This window comes from Apteryx rowi, unplaced genomic scaffold (assembly GCF_003343035.1).
Source record: "Apteryx rowi isolate R43461 unplaced genomic scaffold, aptRow1 scaffold_116, whole genome shotgun sequence".
Classification (NCBI taxonomy): domain Eukaryota; kingdom Metazoa; phylum Chordata; class Aves; order Apterygiformes; family Apterygidae; genus Apteryx; species Apteryx rowi.
Genome location: NW_020447375.1, coordinates 1,501,878 through 1,507,877, shown reverse-complemented (window position 1 = coordinate 1,507,877; position 6,000 = coordinate 1,501,878).

Here is a 6,000-nt window from a genome sequence, read left to right as displayed (position 1 = left end):
TTAACTTTTGGAAATAATCCCTTGCATGATAACTATGAGCTAAGTTTCTGAATAAACTGCTAGAGTCTTTTGTTCAGTGAAGTGCTGTGTACTCCCAGCCGATGTGCTACAGTTACCCTAAATAAGTTCGCTGGAGTTGTTTTAAATGCTGTGTTGAAGTCGTCATTTTGTGTTATTTCCCACACGACTGTTTTCTTCCRGCCGCCTGAAGGTTTGYGCACAATGCTGCATTCTCGTCTGCYGCACTACCCYGCGACTAGGTACAAYGCTCTTCAGTGGACTAGATTGTGTTTCTTTTACAGAAACGTAGCAATCTTCCTTTTTTCCRCAGGGAGGGCCTGCGGCAGCTTTGGTGGCCTCTCCAGTTGGCCAGCTGTCCCTGAATTAGTGCCCTGTGTGCGTCAAAGCGTCGCAGCACACCAGCGCGTACCCCCTAGCTCTACAACGTGTGAATCGCCAGCCAGTGGATGCAGCTGAACAAAGAAGCTGATAAACACGAGATCAATTTGCCCATTCATTAGCACATATAAGCACATTCCAATTTCTTGAAGGTTGGAAGAGGACAACGTGCTTGAAAGCTACAGGGAGTAAAAAAACTCGATACCCARAGAAACCTGGGCATGTTAGTGTTGTCTGTTCTTCAGTTTAAGAATGCAAATTCCAGAAAACTTAGGAAAGAAAATGCTGAGCCTTGGGGTTTGAGGGTACGGTACAGCCGTAGGACCTTTGGAGAAGTATAGCTTCTGAGGTGGACCTACATGCTTCAAAAGGGATAAAAGATGGAGCGATGGGGTGGTTTAAAAGGCAGTTTGAGACAGAAGTGAGAGAATGTAGAGAGGCAAGTGATTGCACCTTCGGTGAAGTGCGTTGAAAAGAAAACAATAAGTGTGTGAAAACATGAGCAAATATTTAACTGTCTCCTTTCCCTCATGGCCAACAAGCTGAGAAAGTAATCAAACTGTAATCAAAACAAGTAATCACATGTAATTATGTTCTCATTGCATATTAACAAGCAATAAGAGGGATTTTTAAAGATGAGGTCCTAGAAAAAAATATTTGGGGCTGGGGGAATTATGGAGGGGAGGAGGGAAGTGGGCTTGAGGAGTGGTAGATGTGATGTCAAATAGGGAAGAGCATGGGGAGCGGAGGGGCACTGGAGGAGATGGAGCAGAGCTGGAGGTTTGGGAAAGGCTGTATGGGACTGATGAAGAAAAGGAAGTTTGTGCTGCGCTAGCCCCTGCCAGTCAGAAGGACCAAGGTAGAGGAAGACAGGACTCTTCTGGCCTTGGATTGTGGTTAGATGGGAGCAGAAGAAAAGCGAAGGGCAGGTCTAGCCACCATGGGCTCAAGTAATACTACGCAGGGAGATGATGAGAGAGGGGATGTGATTATGATGGATATGTAGTTAAAATAGCAGATCTTGCGTGCGATTTGATGGGCAGCCGCTCTTGTCCAGCGAAGGACTGCCAAGGCTTCCCACCAAAGCCGTGGTGACACAGGTCRAAGCATAACACCTTTGAAATTGAGGATACGAGGCTGCTTAATGACGTGGAGCTTGTGTGAATACTTGGCTTATGGCTYAAGCAATTCATCTCCTGAAAAGTGAGAGAGGTGTGTAATGGGATATGGTAACCAGAGGTGTTGAGTGATGTAATATACAAGGAGATGATAAACATGAAATTTGATGTTTACTGCACTTTCCTAGAAAAGAGATGCCAGTGTCATGTTAAACAGATTTAAGTTGTGATATGGAGAGGCTTAAGGATCTGGTCTCTGGTGGCTTTAGAAAGGGACTCTCCAGTAGTCGGCTGTGGCCAGAGGGTAAAAGCAGACCTGAAGTGTCACCAGTGTCTTGGAGGTTGATAGCAAACAGACCCTGGTGAGAGTCCGAGATGTGCTGAGCAATGAGGAGCAGCAGGTACCGATTATTCAGAGGGCGCGAAGGAAGCGGGCTGAACTGGATCTCTCATCCCTATGACACCAGCATGTGGTTAATCCTTTGGAGGACTTGGCAATCCTGTTGTCCTGCTGATACCAGCAGGTGTTCCTCGATGTCTCGGGTGCGTACATAGCAGAGTGCCCCGATCAGCACGTTGCAAAGGGATAATGTTACTCCAACAAGCAGCAGCAGTGGAGGACTTGGGTTTTACTCTCTGTGGTCTGCTTTCAGCACAAGGGAACTTGTTGAGCTGTGCTGTCTCCACGGGGATCTGTCTTAGGAGGTCATTTTGGTAGTGTTGTTAGAAATCGAATTACAGACAACTCTTGAGGGCTCTTCTTGGTGGGATTCTTTATCAGGATTCATTATAAATAGCATTTACATGTAGTTTAAAAAAGAAAAAGTCTGTTTTACAGGGTAAGTGAAAAACTCTTTCCAGAGAAACTAAATATAAAAACAGTCAGCTCTAGAGCTTCTAAACTTTTATGTAGTCTGTAACTTGGAGCGTGGACGTGCAAAAATTCTGATATTTGATTTAATCAGCCTTACTATTTGCATATATAATTACACAGCTTTAAAAGCTGGAATATTTTAAAGCTTCTAGCTCTGACACGTAACAGCACAGTCTTCAACTTGATAATGAAGTAGTTGAACATCATTTCTACTGTGTGTGTGTATACATGTATATATGTGTCTTAATTCTGAAATTGCTTTATTTTGACCTATTTTACCAGAGCTAACAAAAAGCTCTTATTATTCCGGGATGTATTTAGCACTATTTTTGATGTTTTGGCTTGACGCAAGTGTTTAAAGATAGGATCATCTTTAAATATATGTTAGTCTTGGGGAAGACGGACAGAATTAAATTCCTGTAACAGTGCTTAAAATGAATCGGCAGCAAAAGTAAATCATTGCACTTAATTGCTCATCAGTGTTTCCCCAACAAATTTTACAGCCATCGATAACATTGATGGATGGCAGTTGAAGCAGATGCGGTCGTACTCCTGTCTCACAAAACAGAAAAGCGAATGGAGGCAGAACCTCTGCGGCCGCTTAGCCGTGGTACGCTCATGCCGAGGGCCGCGTACGTGCGTGACGGCAGCTGCTGCCGGGACGCCGAAGGCCCTTTTTGGAGCTGGTCRTCCCCGGGCAGGGTAGGAGCCCTGAGCTGGCTCCCGGCTTTGCCGCTTTTGTTATTGCTGGTGTCCTGAACAGCATCAGCTCCCTGCCCTCAAGGTAAGGAATTGGTCTTTGGCCAGGAATAAAATGTATTTAGCTTGTGGTGCTGCGGAGCTGAGTTGTGTGTCTGAGCATGTTATTTTTGTGTTATTTTGGTTTTTTTTGTTGTTTTTTACAGCTTACAATTCATGTGTTTCACTCCTATGAGAATCTCTTAGCTGGTGAGAGCTTGGGTGGGATCTGGGAAAACGCTGGACGTCAAACATACGGAGGCTTCAAAAATACTGCGTTCTTTCCATTGGGTCGATACTAAAATCTTTCTTAGTTTTCACTTTGAGAAAACCTTGGATTTACTCCTGTCCCTCGAGTGAGCCCCAAGAATGATCCTTGGAGGGAAACAGCCCTGGTAGGGGAGAAGCTGGGAGAGGCTTCTGGCATATCATCCCAAACTTGTTTTACAGTAAAATCCGTGAAACTTATCTTTTACTTTSTACTCTTATATCAATTTTAATTGCCATTATTAACCAGTAAAATAGCCTGTACTTTAATGGTTTAATTTCAACCATAAATACATGCTTTGTAAAGACCAAGATAGTTGCGGAACTAAAATACTTCTAAGTAATATGATTATATTTCCTCTAATGTTTTTAGATTAAGCAGTTTGTGTTACTTTTTTAATAGAAAAAATCTTCTAGTAATGGTRCAAGGATGTTTTAGGATGTTTTTTTTCCCCCTATTCTCTTTCTATAGCCCACTGTTGGCAAAGTGGTAGCACAACGTGATGCAGACCTTAAACTTCTATTAGTCAAGTGGTTGAAGCCTCCCAGGGGAGCAAAGTTGTTTTACATGTTAAGTACACAGAGAGGGTTGAGAAGCTGAATATGTTTATAATATGTCTGCATTAAAAAAAACTGGATTTGCAGAAGAAATTGGCCATCCTGTTTACCCACCCGTGATTAAAAGGATGTAATACTGTTAATCCCACTCATGGCTGGATTGCTCTTCGAAAACGCAGAAAAATAAGTCGAGCAATTGCAGCTAATGATGGAAGCAGGAAACAAAAATCCTTCTCTATCCCTACCTCGATTATTCTCTAAAAGCTTTTTTCTTTTTTTCTGTTTTTGGTAGTCTGGTTGGCATTTCTCTGAGCAAACCCGCGTATACTTAGCAATCTTCTCTCTCTGCTGTGGAAATTAGCAGTGTGCTACGCGAAGTGTTAATATAGTCCATTTATAGTACCTTCTGCCGGCAGGGGGATTTAAAAAGTGCTTTCGAGATGTCGCCTACTGCGAATCGGGCCATATGCACATCAGCTGCTGTTGCTATATAGAAGGAAAATGAAGCACTTTTAGTAGTGACGGAGTGTAGCAAAGCACCAGCTACTCTGTTTCGACATGTGGACTATTGAAGYGAACATATGAATTTCCACCTAGAAATATAAATTGCCCTTTAATTCTTTATTTTTAAATTGCCCTTCATGTCTAGGAACCGTGTAATCGTTCAGGCTAGCTCTAAGTGAGCTCGAAGCGCTGTCGCTGATATTTTAAATTAATTTTGAGCTAACGTGGACGCAAGCAACAGCGTTAGCAATATTYGAAGATATCGTGCTTTGGCTTTGAAATGCCTTGTTTTGGCAATGGCTGTGCGGCKCATGGAAAAGCGATCGTTTCTGTAAGAAAGACCAAAAAAGGAAAAAAAAAAAGTTTCAGACGGGGTCTGTGGACTAAACCAAGCYGTTAAGGGCTAACGGGAATCCGGGCCGGGAGGAAAGTGTGAATTACTTGGAGGCCGATGTATAGAACGTACTCGGGAGTTTTAACTTGCGGAGGAAAACATATTTTCACATTGTTTTTGACGTAAGCTGTCATTGGATTTTTTTTTCCTTCAATTTTTGTGCGTTTGCTTTCCAAACGTGCTGAAACGCAGCTGAGAACTGAAGACGAGAGCGGCTTTAGAGGAGGAGAAGAGCYGCGGAYGCRGCGCGGRTGTCGTGCCGCTTTCCCAAGTCAGYCCGCCCCTTTCGGCAGGCGGAGACTCGGCGTCCGCGGAAAGGGAGAGGTCTGTGRGCGCGCCTGGTCTCGCAGGTCTTTGGGAGAAAGGATGGTTCACGCGTACGCGGTGTTCGGGCAGTGTTTGAGGGGAGCGGAGCCGCAGGTCGGGCTCGGAGGGGCGGCGCTGCCTTCCTTCACGGGCTTCAGGGGCGGCCGCGCTCGGCAGCCGCCTCAGGAGCGCGGAGATGGCGGGCAGGTGGTTTCATGGGCCGTGGCTCGAACTGAGCCAGGAACCTCATCAGACTGCAAAGCAAAGTCATCTCCTTTTTGGATTCTGTAAGGGGCTTGCTTTGTGTGTTGTGGGTTTTTTTTTTTTTTTTTCTGATGTTTCTGATTTATTAGGGCACCAGATCCCTCACGGAATAAGCATTTGCACTTCAGAGACTGCTGCTTTCTGCATCTACAGTCTTGAAAAGAGTTCGTCTGGTGGTCAGTAATACAAATGAGTCTCACAATAAAATCATCCACTGTATATTTTTTTTCCTATGTTTAAACAATTTGGTACATTATTCTTAAATTGTTTATTGGGTGCTTTCATATTTTATCACAATTGTAATATACAAACAACAGCACTAGAAAAAAATGTACAACTTTTCCTCCTTGGAGGAGTTCTGGCTGTTGAAGTAAATAGCATCCATGTAAATAGGTGTTTAATTGTTTTTAAAACCCGCTATTATTCATCCAATCATGGCAGTTTCACAGGAGCTGCTGTACTTTGAYGTGTATATTTATTAAATGCCAATTTTTTTTATATTTCTACTGAATAAATACGTACTTAAGGATTGCTTTTAAGTATGTGCTTTTTCCCTTGGGGTGAGTTTGAAGCCCTGT